Below are 16,466 nucleotides of genomic sequence, written 5' to 3'. Positions count from 1 at the left end.
AAAGTGGGGTTATGCTACTTTTATTACATATTGGCATTTATTCTTTCCCGGGAGCCTTATCTATTGCATATTTCTTTTAGTTCATATCTAGTAGAGGATGCAGTCAGAGTTGCCACAATAAAATAAACCTCATTCCAAGTCTCTGATGAAACATACTATTAGTATAAATTAATTTTGTTACAACAGTGCCACCTGATGATCACTTTCCAACCAGTCTGACCTCCAAGTAGTCAAGAAAGTTGTCAGGAGAAAGACAGAGGCTGCTCTGATGTTCTTCTGCTTAGGAAAAAAATAGAAACCTCTCTCAAATCTTTCCTAACCAGAATAACATCAGAGCAGCCTCTTTCTTTCTCCTGACAACTTCCTTGACTACTTGGTGGTCATGCTGGCCAAAAACTGACCAGCAGGTGGCACTGTTGTAAAAAAATGAATTCATATTAACAATACATGTATCCTTTAATATCTTGGAAATTAAAAAAAAATAATGAATGTACATTGCAAAAGTGCTTAGAATAGCACCCTTATTAATATTATATTCACTTATTTTTAAGGTGAAACTTGCATTCAGGCATGTGAATAAGGTCAGTTAATTAACACACTTTTTTCCTTTGGTAGTTCTAGTAGGAGTCCAGTTGTGAATGTTAATGAGAACACATATAAATCTGTGTGGATGCTTGCGAATGTGTCTGTATGTTACAATGGTTCTATCTCCTGTGATTGTCTGTGAAAGTAAATTCTACTGTGTAGATATCAACTATATCTGCTTCTGCTGTTATATACGTTAGGCCCATAAATATTTGGACAGAGACAACTTTTTTTTCTAATTTTGGTTCTGTACATTACCACAATCAGGGCCGGATTTACATAGTGGGCGCCCCTAGGCCCATTGCTGCCTGTTGCCCCTGTCCCCTCCCCTATATTCGTGCAAATTTTCATCATCTGGACTGGAGCAATGGGGATTAGAGCACAGAAAATTTAATAAATGATTGTATCTCCAGCGTATCCAGTGTTGGACTGGGACACCAGGGACCCACCCACAAACCTTTGACTAGGGGCCCACCAATTAATCTTAGACCAGGGGCCCACTCTTAGTACTATTATTCTTCCTTTCCTCGCTCATCTATTCTCCTTTTCTTTACATACTATAATCTATTATTTCATCTATTTAGCCACTTTGTTCTCATAGAAATAGGGAATGGCCATGAAATAGGCCAAATGTTTAGCAGTATAAGGGTACTTCGATTGGAGTAGACCCTCGCACACCCGTTAAGCAGATGTATAAATTAGCTCGGTGCTCAATGGATGGAGGATACGGTGACCTCCCAGTAACTGGAACAAAAAAACACACCAGCACACGAGACTTGTATCTGCAGGGCGAGCCCTTGCAAAAGTTTTTACTGCGGTGGTGCAACGTTTCGGGGCTCCGCCCCTTTGTCAAGCATGCTTGACAAAGGGGCGGAGCCCCGAAACATTGCACCACCGCAGTAAAAACTTTTGCAAGGGCTCGCCCTGCAGATACAAGTCTCGTGTGCTGGTGTGTTTTTTTGTTAGCAGTATAAGGGACCACTGACACCTTGGCCCACCGGGACTTTTCCTGGTATCCCTGTAGGCCAGTCCGACACTGAGCGCATCCCCAGTGTTTTTGAACCAATGTGGGAGTGGTTGGGCAGCATGCCGCCCCCATAAAATCCTGCCGCCCTAGGCCCGGGCCTAGGTGGCCTTTCCACAAATCCAGGCCTGACCACAATTAATTTTAAAAGAAACAACTCAGATCCGCTACTCAGATGCCACCAGGTCTTAATGCGGGAAAACAAGGGAGAAAGTTCTGGGTGAGCAAGGGAAACGTACATGCAAACAGGAACGGAGAGTAGAAGCGTGGTCAGGGAAAGGCCGGGTCAAAACCAAACAGGCGGTGCAGTACCAAATCGAGAGGCAAATTGTAGTCAGAGTCACGGGCCAGGTCAGAATCAAAACAGGCAGCACAGCACACAATCAAGGAACAAAGCGTAGTTGGGGTCACAGGCCAGGTCTAATACCAAAGTAGCTGGTTCAAGACAGGATCTGAGAGAGAGTACAATTAGGGTCAGGACTGGCAGCAGACAAGGCAGGGTCAAAACACAGAAGATTCACAATATAAACGCACCCAGGAACTACCAAAAACAGACCTATGTTGGGCAATGCCTCCTGTTCTCCAAGACGCTGAAGGAGACTTGCCAGAATAGCCTCGGTTGTAGCGGAAGAGGCAGCAGTTCCGACAGCATCCATCTGACCCAACATATAGAGCAGTGGTAACACAGGAACACCAGGTCCCTGGTTCAACTCCAGGCAAGTTATCACATTGTTGGTGGGTTTTATTGAGTGTGGCTATAAGTGTTAGTCATTTTTAATGATTTTATTAAAAATGATGTTTCATCTTTACTCTTCCTACTACACACAATATTTACTACTTCCCTGGCCTCCTAGTAATGGCAATAAGTACTTTCACCCTTGGTGTACTGCCATATTACTACTTCCTTTAATACATGTTATCCTCTTCCCTCTTGTTATCTCTACAAATTAAAGGAGAAGGAAAGGTTAAAACTAAGTAAGCCTTATCAGAAAGGTTCATCTAAATATACCAGTAAACCCCCAAAGTAATGCTGCTCTGAGTCCCCTGTCAAAAGAAACACAGCATTTCTTTCCTTCTATTGTGTACACATGGGCTTCTGTATCAGACTTCCTGCCTTTAGCTTAAACCTCATTGCCCTGGGCAAGAGCATGCTCAGTTTGCTCCTCTTTACCCTCCCCCTCCCTTCTCTACTGTAATCTGAGCCCAGAGCAGGGAGAGAATCAGGCAGGAAGTGATGTCACACCATGTTAATACTGCAGCTCCTATCCTAAACAAACAGAGAGTTTCTAGAGCTTTTTACTCAGGTATGGTAAACATTCTACAGAATAAATATAGCATTCTAGCTTGCACTATTGCAGCTAATCTATTGGCAATAAAATGCCTCAGTAGCTTTCCTTCTCCTTTAACAGGGCACCCAAGTCAAACTCCACCCCAATCGCCAACTTTTAGCACAAGGATGGTTTATACTAGGGATAGGCAGGCAGAAGAGGTAAGTCCCTAGTGCCCCCCCCCCATCTTTGTGCCCTAGGCACATGCCTCTTCTGCCTGCCATTAGTTTTCCCTTTAGCCACTTTTGCAGCAATGCAATTTTCCACTCTCTGATTGCAATTCCCATATAGTGGCATTTTGTAGAATTAATCTAAATTGAATAAAGAACAACGTGTTGGCAACTTGCACTTGCCATGGGGACAGGCACAAACTGTATGTGAATGGGTGCTACGGTGTGTACATGTCCCATCATGAACAAGCCCATTAAATATCTTACTCTCCATTTGAACTCTTAACGCTAAAACCAATAGTGCCCTAAAAAGCTTTTGAATTTTGTATACTTATTAATGTGTACAGGCAGCATGAGCAGAACTGGTAAGAAATAAAAGAGGATGTAAAGGGCATGATGCATATCTTTGTCATAGGCTAAATACCCATGTTTTTGAATGTCCACCTACTTGTGCCAAACAATATTGTAATTATTCTATCTTTAGCACATTACATGCAGGATAATTCTGGCACTTAATTTTCCTTAGATCCTGATAAACGGAGCTTCATTATCACACTTCATAAGGGGAAAGCGATAATGTATGATATCAACATTTCTTTATACAGATATACAAGATCTAAGAAGGGGCTTTGTTACACAGTTAATAAGATGCATTTTCCTTTTAGACCAAGTCTGTTATTGTCATTAAACTATGGGAGTAAATCTAAATAGTACTGAACACGTATTATCCACAAACAGCTATTTTGAAGAATGAGGCCTAATTACAACATCCTTAAACATTAAAGTGATTAAAATTTGCTTTAATGGTGACTCCCTGTTAGTCCAGTGCTGCTTTCATAACCATTAAATATAAAACGGGTCAATAATATCTAAAAGTAGATATACTTTATATGGATTTTGTGAAGCATCTGTATATGAAATATTTCAAAGTCTTCAATGTTTTTTAAAGTAAATACTATATTACTTAACCTCTTAAGTGGCATTGATTGTATAACTGGCTGTGCTAATGCTACCAGCATGTCAGCACCATAGATTCTACCTTTTTTACCCTATGGTTCCTATTTTTTAAAGTACTGTAAAGACTTTCTTCAGCCATACCTGTGCTACAACTGTGCATGTTTGTAGTCTTTAGTCAGTGTGGTCTTTTTTGGGGTTTACTGTAGGACAAACACAAGTAGGCAAAGGAGCCTTCTGTGTGGATTTTGTAGGGGAGGAGCAATAATAACCCAGTTGACTTACTTACTGTTTACTGCAAACTACGACCCCCATCAAGCTTACCTTATCTAAATATGGGTAAGCATATGGTGGGGCTCCAAAGGGTCAAGTTTGTGTAACACCATTAAAATGGGATTTTTCAACTTCTACTTCTTTCCAGACACAACACAGCTGTGACCCTGTTTCACAGCTGCTTCTCCGCACACACATACTATCAGAAGAGATTTTCAGAAGAGGAATCAGCAGAGGAAGCTGTAACAAGCAGAAATTTTTACAAAAGTGTGTTTATTAACACAACATGGTTTTGGTTGACACAACAACAGTTGATAAACACCCACATCACAGGAAATGACATTTCTATTGCCTAAGCTCCATATCCTAACCCCCAAATACAAAAAAGTTAACTATTGGGTTGTCAGCAGAAGTCCATAAAGTGTCCACATTCAACTTTATTTATTATGTTCGTTAGACTGAAATCCACAAATGTATTCAATAAAATAAGTCCATTGCATAACTATGTAAAATCATACATAGAGAAATTGATTTTAAGGTACAACCCACAGCAGGCCCACCAAGGCTTATTGTGAAATAAACCTAATTGCAAGTTAGAGGCAATGAAACATTTAAGTAGAGGAAAGACTACCTGTAATTAAGTAATGTAACTAGTGTTACCCCAGGATATCTGTTAGTGGAGGACAACACTCCTCTCTATCTTAGTTATGGCAGTCACCAAACTCTGCATGAGCATTTAGGACTCCATGCATCATTCATCCCTACCAGTAAGCATGTGTTTCATTTTTAAATCTAGACTCCCCTTAATGCAGCCATTTAAACATCCACCTTGTGGTGCTAAACTCACCTTTTTCAGCTCATTTCACTTGATCTGCATTACATTATGTTCCATTTAAAAATATGTCTAGACACTGTAGTATCGTTGCACTTTTCAGTCTAAAATGTAGTTTTGTTGCTCTTATGTTTTTTTAAAACACATGAGAACATAAGAAATACACAGGTACTGTTAGGGATGCCAGATTAAGGCAGCCTTCCCAATACACACACCTGCGCTTCTCACCTTGACTCATCCAACCAGGGAAAATCTTAAAATGTCACACTGGTATCCTCATCTTAGGTTTCACCTGCCACTTTACATTTTACTAGAAGAAAACTGACCCCAATATATTATTAGATCAGTGCTGTCCAACTTCTGTGGTACCAAGGGCCGAAATGTTTCCGGCCTACATAGTGGAGGGCCGATAATGGAAGCAAGTGTTGACCATTCCCTGTTTTTAAACCACAACCACTTTAAACCACACCCATGTTACCACAAGATCATGTCCACATTAATTGTGGTAACACACCAAAAAACCAAATGGTTGGTGCTCACTGCAGGGATATCACTTATCACTCATATATGAAAAAAAGTTGTCATATTAAGACATACCCTTAAATCTATATGCCTCCTCTTCCCCTTGGATAAGACAGCACCCCCAGCACATGATTTAACACCTTAGGGGCCCCTAACAATAATTTATTTTCAAATGCTAACAGACCCCCAGAACAAATACCAGTCTTATGTTCCACAGGCAGAGTACAGACCGACAGAGGGCACACACAAGCAGAGTATGGCACACACAAGCAGAGCAGGGTACACGCTTGCAGAGCAGGGCACACACAGGCAGAGCAGACAGAGTAGGGCACATGCAGACAGAGTAGGGCACATGCAGGAGACAGGGAAACCTATCAGGACCAGTCTAATATGTACTACATACAGTAATACAGTGCTGGTGCCCCATTAGCATTTTGTATAAAGTGTGAACAGGTGAACAATGTGGGCAGTTTCAGTCTGGTTCTCAGGTGTAAACAGTACAGGGCTTTAGGGTGTGAACAATAGAGGTGTTACAAGTGTTAACAATGCAGGGGGTTCACAGTGAACAATACAAGGTATTAGTCTGAATTTGAGGTTTAAACAATGCAGTGGCCAGTTAATCTCTGTAGTGATACCGTTTAAATCTTACACATGGTAAGCAGAAACACAGCAGGTAGGTGAGGGGTCACACAAGGGGGGGTTGCGGGCTGCCAGTTGGACAGCCCTCGATTAAATCATGGTTGTCCAGGTGGATGCCAGCATGCCTGATTATTTTATGGTCCCATACGCAGATGGGATCCACAGATCTCCTTGATATCATCATTTTATTATCTATCCAGCATCTAACATGTGGCATCAGAAATAATTGCCCGCTTATCTCTTCCCATAGCCCCCATGCTGTGTTATCACAGAATAAACAGGCAACCAGAAGTTGGTGTGAAATAACAATTCAGGGATGTCATAATGAAATGGCACAATAACTCTTGAAATTTTTAACTGGAACTTTTACATCCTTATGACACGAAATAACATCAAATGAGCAAGAGCATGTATTCCTACCATCGCCTTTCCTTTCATTTCTATCTCTTCCTATTGTAGTACAAATGGATAGGAACTATAAGCACTTAATACAATCAAAGGATAGAAGCTTAAATATTAGGTATTTAATGTAATGTTTGCAAAAAGAGACATTAAAAACTACTCTCTGCAGCTCTTAGAACATGAATATTCACTAATATACTACTACTAATCATAAGTATATTGTGCCCAAAGGGAAAACAAAATCCTGTAAAAGCACATTGGGGATGCAGGATCAGTCCAAGGGTACAGTAATCCCGTGATACTGAAGACATAATGGGCTTGGCTCCTGTGAAAAAAACAACAAAATATATTTTTAACTACAATTTCATGAGTTGCTTTAGTTTGATATTATATAAATCTTCTCATTAAACACAGAAAGGCATATATCTGAACATATACTGTAGCTTCAAGCATTTATATACTTTGTGTGGGCCAAACTCAAAAGGTCAAAGAGTATAGATGGCCAGACATACTGCTGAGCAAATAGCACCTTGCTTTTTGGACAGAAAAACCTCTGAAAGGCATACAGCACTAATTATTAGACTATAACTTGCAGACTGTGGGTCAAAAGACTGCTGAAGGTTGGTACTGTTTGTGGACCCAACATACTTCTAAACTGGCTTAACTTGTATGAAGCCTTGAGGGGCCACTAGAACCAATGTTCCACACAATCTGCACCTCCACTCCTTCCTTCACCTTTTCCAATTGGCTACATTCTCCCTCCATGTTGTCTCATGTGAATAAGCTAATGCAGTGCACACAGGGAGGTGAGCGGTAAGGAGGATAACAAGCAGTGGAGGGGTGCACAGAAAATATTTTGGCCCCTGCTGAATCAATTAACAGCACTACTTCCTCATAATATAATAAATCACAGTGACACCCACCATAAAACTACTGCTAGATCGTCTATTTTAAACTGAACACCAAAATGTAACCCTTGTTTGTTAAATTATTGTTTGACCCCTGTTTGTTATAAATTAAAGGGATAATGTCATGGGAAAAAATTTCTTTTCAAAATGCATCAGTTAATAGTGCTGCTCCAGCAGAATTCTGCACTAAAATCCGTTTCTCAAAAGAGCAACTTGATATTTTTTATATTTAATTTTGAAATCCGACATGGGGCTATAGACATATTGTCAGTTTCCCAGCTGCCCCATGTCATGTGACTTGTGCTTTGATCAGTCACTCTTTTCTGCAAGTTAAAGAGTGATATCACCCCTCTCCCTTTCCCCCCAGCAGCCTAACAACAGAGCAATGGGAAGGTAACCAGAAAGCAGCTCCCTGGTAGATATAAGAAAAGCACTCAATAGTAAAATCCAGGTCCCACTGCGACACATTCCATTTTTTTTCTCCTGTGTCCCCATTTGTGATCACAGTTTATCCAAGCCATCATACAGTAATTACGATGGAATTATGGGAATAAACTCTGCAATGTGATTTAAAAAAAATTACAACTTGCACTAAACATTGCACTTGCTGCTAATCCTTTATTGTCTTATTGGATTCAAATTCTCCTGCTTTAGGTTGGGGCCAGCTGCAGAGACCACTGAGTCCAATAAGATATTTAAGTCCACTGGTACTTTAACGTGTCCCTCAACATATTGTGTGTCAGTTTTGTACATATATTTGTCTGATTCATATTTGTAATTCACTAAATATCAATCTTTTTTTCTATTATTTTAAGTGCCATACTATTTGTTTTAAAATATATAGCTATGGTTATTTGTCCGGTTTCTCATAAAATAAAATATTTCTGTTTATGTCTGTTTATCTTTGTTTATGATCCCATGTTCACTATTATTAAGAAAAAGTTAAAAATAAATCCAGAACAATGACAGGATCAATGTGTTATCACTTGTAGCAATGATTATCAATGTTTTTACATGTCACTTATCAAAGTGCTAGATGTCTTTTGAACAGAAGAGTACAAAGTGTGTAATTTAAATCTCGATTTATGGGTCAGTCTCTCAGCACAAACCTTAATCCTCTGAAAGGGAAATCAAGCAGACATTGACAAAAGTCTCACTCAGTTGTACAAGATTGCTTCACAGATAAAAAAAAACCTAAAAGCTTGAATTCATGAAAGAGCTTACACCTCAATTAAAGATTATAATGAGTCATTGCAAAAAAATAAAAAAGAATTCCCATAATTCCAGTGTAATTGGTACCAGACAAGGAAAGACTTGTATTGGTTTCTACATTGTACACAAATGAGTGAAAAATTGCTCAACTGCCACAACATAGAGCACATAATGGACAGCAGACTACTACTTGGTTAGTGCAAGTGTTACTACTGGAAAGTGCCCATTTTAGTGCCTAGCAAAGATACATGATAAACTGCAACAATAAAAGCACCAAAAAAGTGAACCTGGCATATGTGTTCACTTTTTTTTCAGATGAACGTACAGCAAAGTGAAACCACTTCCAGTTTCACAGGTCCCAGTTCGGGTGGTAAGTTTGACTTAAAGGGTCTGAGGTCAGTGGGTTTGGGTTGGACACTTGTCAATCCAATTGGACCAGTTTCCTGGCTTGGAGGCAAGTTTTGCTTGCATAAAAACCAGGTGTATGGCCAAACTGAGCCTCTTGTATGCTGCCAATCCACATATGGGCTAACAGCTAAGCAACTAAAGCCGTTATTGGGCACCCCCTGGAACTATTTTCATGCTTGTGTTGCTCGCCACATCTTTTTACATCTGAATGTGGCTCACAGACAAAAAGTTTGGGGACCCCCGCTCTAAAGAATGTGCGTTATTTACAATTCTATAGAAACAATTTCTGTGCCACCACTGTGTCATTTGAAATACTTTTATATTTTGTGTTTTGAAACTTTTTTTAAAGGACAAGGAAAGGCAAAAAAATAAAATCCCATTTTTACTTTCTTTAATGAAAAAGAAACCTATCTCTAATATACTTTTTTTTATAAGAAACCTGACTGTATACAGTGCAATTCTCCCTTCATTTACTGCAGTGGATAGGAATTGTCAGATGGTCCCTAAGTGCTGAGCAGGTAAACAATCATACTTATGAACAGCAGGGGGAGCCCCCGCCTTACTTACCAGCCATGCAGAACTCAAGCAGCTTTGTTTATGACGATCCCTAAGCAGCCCAGACCACACTGAGCATGTGCAGAGTCAGGCAAAGATGTTTAACAAAGTTACAAGATGACAGCCCCCTGTGGCCAACTTTGAAAGCATAAATCATTTGTTTGATTAGGCTTTGTGGTGCAGTAAGTTCATGCTTATGTTTAGTATACAAAATACAGCATTTCTAGCCTTATTCTATTTTAGACTTTTCTTGTCCTTTAATCGAAGTTACTATTGTGCTTTTATAATGACACAAAAGAAACACAGTTAAACAAAAAAAGGACATTTGGTTTGAGCAAAATCTAGACAAATTCTCCCAGGTCCCAATCTCTAGAAGTAAAATTGTAATTAGTTTTACTCATTCAGAAAGCAAATATGTTCTAGTTGAAGTTTTCTAAAAAAAAAAAAGGGCTGCATGGTTAAAGAAATAAAACATACAGAATTTGTATATTTTGTAGGCAATTAGCAAAACATTGCAGCAGATTTAAATATTGCACACAAACAAGAACCAGCTTGACCATGGCATTTGGAAATGGTGATTCGTTTTTTAAATAAAGGTTATGTTTTAAGATTATGTTATTGTAACTTCTATAAGATATAGCGTATGCATTCTGAACATTTGAGAAGGTGTGGGGATGACCATGTGGTGGCTCCTGGAGCCCGCTCAGTTTGCCTTTTTATAATTTATTTAAAACTCTATGTAAATGATGTCATAAGAGACAATCAGGAATTCTTGTCTTAAGCGTCATGTTAGCTTCCAAAAACTGTAGATCTCTATTTTTGCTTTTTTGCCTATTGAATCTACAACGTGGCATCAGACCATGAGACTGGAAGCCTAAGGAGCCAACCCACAGCATAATACAAACCTATGCGTGTGTTCACATTTCTTCTATCCATTTCTCTGTTTTCACATTTACAATATTTCCAAAGATCAGTTCATAGATTAGTGTTTTGTTGCAACAAATTTCACACATGTTCTTGGGCACAATAAAATGATAATTACTGTGAATGCCATTGGGACTTCTAAACAGTTTAATACTATATATAAATATGATTGTCAAACTATACAGCGTAGAGACCTATATATTAATAGTGCATAAAAGTGCAGTGTGCCAATTGAATCTTTAGTGGAAGTACAATTTGCCACTTTTTTAACCAGAATGCATTTTAGCCAGAGTTTTCCTTCCATAATTCCATTGTAATTGCAACAGTGAAGGGGAGTTTTGTCCGAAAACAATTGCACATAGTGCAGGTACTCTGCATATATACATATATTATATATAGATATAGATATATATATATAGATATATATATATATATATATATATAGTCCACTATGGGAACCCTAAATCTACTGTCCCCTGTGAGGTGGCAGTAGCTCCAGAGTCTCTCCAAGATCAGTAGGTGCACTTGTGTGAATTGTAATGGTTCTAATTTCTGCACCAACTAAAATATGCATCAGACAAATGTGATTCCACACTTTGACAGGAAGTCCTAACTGTCTGTAGAACCACCCCATAAGGTCAAAGAAGGATCCAATCCTTCTCCCTTTCTTCCTATGAAATGATGGGTTCTAGGAATTGAAGTCAACTATGCTTTCCAGAAAATCTGTGCACCACCCACTACACAAAGTAAAGGAAATTCAAGTTCCAGAACCCATCACTTTACAATAGAACAAGGTGAGCAAGGAGTTGCACAAAGCTGTCAGCATAAGTAGGGATTGAGAAATGGTTTTCATTAGAAACATGATTCGTTTCAAGCTGTGAAATCAAGTGTGCACAAAAAAATACAATTAATATTTATTTTTTAAAAGTATAATGTTTATGCACTTTAACAAAATCCCAGCAAATCAGCTATTGCCTAATTTTTGTGGGCAAAAAATTATACCACTTGGGACATATTATAATGAAACTAAGGATGGGTAGATGGGTAGAAGTAACTTCTGCCTGTGCATCTTTCCCTTAGGCTCTCTTGTAATACTATAATATGCTTCTGGCAGTCATTTGCACTGAACTTTCAGATGAGATGGGAGAAACAGAATGAAAGCTTTCAATTTCTTCTGATGTCGATACTTGTGTAAAACAGCATACAACCCACTTTATTATTTTCCTCTTTTGATGTAGTGTTAGTGATGAAGAACATTGATTGAATATATTTTTTCATCCCCAGAAATGTCCTAGAGGATATTCAAGAAAAGCAGCCGTTGAGAACTGCTGCACATCTGTGTTACATGGAGTTCACCAACTTCTGGCACCTGTTACATTCCACAATTTCTAGGTTTTGGCTCAGAAACAGCATTTTATATGTAACCCCACAAGTTTTCTATTGGATTAAGGTCTGGTGATTGGGCTGGCCACTCCATAACGTCAATCTTGTTGGTCTGGAACCAAGATGTTGCTCATTTACTGTTGTGTTTGGGGTAGTTGTCTTGTTCAAACACCCATTTCAAGAGCATTTCCTCTTCAGCATAAGGCAACATGACCTCTTCACGTATTTTGATGTATTGAAACTGATCCATGATCCCTGGTATGCATTAAATAGGCCCAACACCATAGTATGAGAAACATCCCCATATCATGATGCTTGTGCCACCATGTTTCACTGTCTTCACAGAGTACTGTGGCTTGAATTCAGTGTTGAGGGGTTGTCTGACAAACAGTCTGCAGCCCCTAGATTCAAACAGAACAATCTTGCTTTCATCAGTCCACAAAATGTTGCGCCATTTCTCTTTAGACCAGTCAGTGTGTTGGCAAATTGTAACCTCTTCAGCACATCTTTTTTTATCAACAATAAAATGTAGCTTAAGACCACAGTACTGTAAGGCAACAGTTCTAAATCAGTGAGCAGCTTGCATACGATTCTTTGTTAGCAGTAGACTTTCTGGGTCTCCTACTATACCCTTTTATTGAGTTGGTGATGGATAATTCAAGTTTATCAAGTGTTGCACCTTTTGCTTGAATCTGCTTTGCAGCTGATCAAGAGCTTGGTCCCTGAAAGCTTGTGCTTCAACATTTGCAATAAAATGTGATAAAGGCAATTGCCAGTCTGAGTTTGGAGCGGTTCTTCCCTATATGCAGCCTCTATGGTATATTTGGCCTGGAAGCGGTCTGGGAAGTAGATGCACCCTATAAAAAAGTGTCAGCAAGAATTAAGTGTAGCTGATCAAGTAAACCATGATTCTGTCTACAGAATTATAGGCCCTAGACTTCTTAAAGGAGAAGGAAAGCTACGGAGGCATTTTATTGCCTATAGATTAGCTGCAATAGTGCAAGCTAGAATGCTATATTTATTCTGTAGAATGTTTTACTATACCTGAGTGAAAAGCTCTAGAAACTCTCTGTTTGTTTAGAATAGGAGCTGCAGTATTAATGTGGTGTGACATCACTTCCTGCCTGAGTCTCTCCCTGCTCTGGGCTCAGATTACAGTAGAGAAGGGAGGGGTGGGGGAGAGGAGCAAACTGAGCATGCTCTTGCCCAGGGCAATGAGGTTTAAGCTGAAGGCAGGAAGTCTGATACAGAAGCCCATGAGTACACAATAGAAGGAAAGAAATGCAGTGTTTCTTTTGACAGGGGACTCAGAGCAACATTACGTTGGGGGTTTACTGGTATATTTAGATGGACCTTTCTGATAAGGCTTACTTAGTTTTAACCTTTCCTTCTCCTTTAATAACATTACAAACTTAATAACATTGTGTACAGTGCACACAAACATTAAGATCTCAGATTGTCCATGCTTTCTTACAATTCTCTGTCCTACCTTCTCAGACAGTGTTTTGCTTATCTTCATGTTAAGTGTAGTGCACACAAATACAATAGAGCAGAATGAGATAGAACTCTTCTCTGTCAATCATTATGTCCAAGTCATTTTAGAACACCTTTGTGGACTTTTTTGTCATTTTTTCTAGATTTTATGGGTTGTTCAACTGCAAACAAATATAATACATATATGAATACCATAGCATTGACAGGTGACAATATTTTGGTTGCAATTATGAGGGGTTTTAAAGTTAAGCCTCAGGACAGAGATCCTACAGGACTGGGTCAGCTTTTGCTATTACCAGGGATGCACCTAAACCTGCAGTTCGACTACACCAGCATTAATGGATGCATGGCGCACACAAAGGGGCAGATTTACTAAGGGTCTAAGTGAATTTTCAAAGTTAAAAACTTTGAATTTTGAACAATTTTTTGGGCACTTCGACCATCGAATAGGCCTAAATTCGACTTCGATTCGAAGTAAAAAAGTTTGACTTCGAAGGATTTCATCATACGATCGACCGATTTTCGTTCAACTGAAAACGGGCAAATTCAATACAAAAAAACTTTCAATCGTCATCCAATTTGATGGTCGAATTTCGACGTTTTTTTCCACTTTGAAATTCGACCCTTGATAAATTTGCCCCTAAGTATTCACAAATTTGTAATGTTTCCCAGTTTTATTATATTTTTTTCTTGATTTTGTAAACAAGACTACTTGATAAAACTCATTTTACTAGCAGTTAGTTTAAAAAAAAAATTATGCGAATCTGAGCAATTTCACATTGGGAGGACTATACAGGCCCTGTAAGCAAAGGCCTACCTAAGCAGAAGCTTTATTTTAGATCCTCCCCAGTTCCATGAACCATGCCCTCCTTTGTCTTGCCAGAGGTATTTTGCAATTCTTTTGTATTCTGTAATTTGCAGGAAATGGTACCTGCAAATGTTGCTTGTGAAATGCAAACAGCAAATGGACAAATGGCAAGGCTTTCCTTAAAAACAGTGTCCACAAAATGGCTGCTGCCTGCTTGCTATCATTTTGAATTCCCAGACTGAAGGAAACAAGATTCAAATAATTTATATTGCGTAATTAAAGTTCATTTTGATTGACTAATGTGATAAAATAGGATTTTGAATAATTTTTTCGGGTGACAGGTCCCCTTTAACAACTTTGAGTTAAAGGAACGGCAACATCTAAATATGAAAGGGTTTTAAAGGAATTATCATATCCATGGAGGCAGCCATTCAAGCAGAGGATACAGTAGATAACAGATAAGCTGTGTAGAATCCCATTATATACTTCAGAGTTTATCTGTTATCTGCTGTGTATCCTGTGCCTTTTCTCTCTTAGCAGCTTTGAATGGCTGCCCCCATGGCTACACAGCAGTTTGTTTATATAAACTATAGTTGTGTTTCTAAACAAACACACCAGTTTTACCAAGGCAATAGTACACGATATTTGAATTACTTTAAACCTCTTTTTTTGGTGTTACTGTTCCTTTAACTTTTAGTATGATATAGAGGTATTCTGAGACAATTTGCAATTGGTTTTCATTTGTATGGTTTTTGAGTTATTTAGCTTTTTATTCAGCAGCTCTTCAGCTCTATGCAATTTCAGCAGTCTGGTTGCTAGAGTTCATGTTACCCTAGCAACCATGCACAGATTGAATAAGAGACTGGAATATGAATAGGAGAGGCTCAGAATAGAAAGAAGAGTAAGAAAATGTAGCAATAGCAATAAATTTGTAGCCTTACAAAGCATTTGTTTTTAGATCGGGATCAGTGACCCCCATTTGAAAGCTGGAAAAAAGTCAAAAGCAAAAGGCAAATAATTTATAAACGTTAAAATATAATGAAGACCAATAAAAAAAGTTGCTTAGGATTGGCCTTTTTATAACATACTAAAAGTTAGTTTGAAGGCGAACCACCCCTTTAAAGACCCTTCTAGTGCAAACAGGGGTGTAACTACAGAGGAAGCAGGCTCTACGGTTGCAGGGGCCCCAGTAAGACTCTAAATAATGAGCTTACTTTTTCAAATACAGTACTTGCTTATTCATACTTCATCAAAAATTATGACAAGATCCAAATATTAAGAATAGAATACCAAATTCTGAGAATAATGAGAAATATATTAGGATACAAGTAATGATGATGTTAATTAGGAACATATGAACTATAGCAATACATTTTTGATGAAGTATGAATAAGCAAGTATTTGAAAAAGTAAGCACACATAGTTTCCGAGGTTCAGTACCTTTCTTTTCCCTTTTTCTTTTTACTATGTTTGAGTTTTTAACAGAGCATTGGTATTTTTATTGATATAAATAACATTTTAACAGTGATATGTAATGACGGCCAATAGGGGTCGCCATAGACAAATTGTGTATAATGCACATGTACGATTCATCTTGTGAGCCGATGATTAAGGGAATTTGTTCCTGAAATGCGTAAGGCCATGAACTTCTGCAGTATCCTGCAATAAAAACCTGCCTTTTACCGGAGTGCTGTCCTTTCATTTCAGTATTATATGTTGGCAGTGGGGATGCTGCGGACTGAGCACCCGGATTTATAGGGGAGCAGCCATGGGGTGGTGAGCTTGGAGCGGTCCTAATTGGTTTTTAAGATATAATTAGAATTTACTAGAGGCACACATAAATTCTATTGGGTTTAATAGATGTTTTCATAATTTTTTTAGTAAAAATCCTTAATCTGAACCCCCAAGCATTCTGGATAACAGGTCCTGTACTTGCAGATACAAAGGGTCAGTAAATGCAAGTCATGAGTTCACTGTTCCAAGCCGTTTTTACAGCTACAGAAAAAGTTGATGCAAATTACGTGAAAGAATCGACTCAGAACATA

The sequence above is a fragment of the Xenopus laevis genome, chromosome 4S (genome assembly GCF_017654675.1).
Source record: "Xenopus laevis strain J_2021 chromosome 4S, Xenopus_laevis_v10.1, whole genome shotgun sequence".
NCBI lineage: Eukaryota > Metazoa > Chordata > Amphibia > Anura > Pipidae > Xenopus > Xenopus laevis.
Note: the sequence above shows the minus strand (reverse complement) of the source record.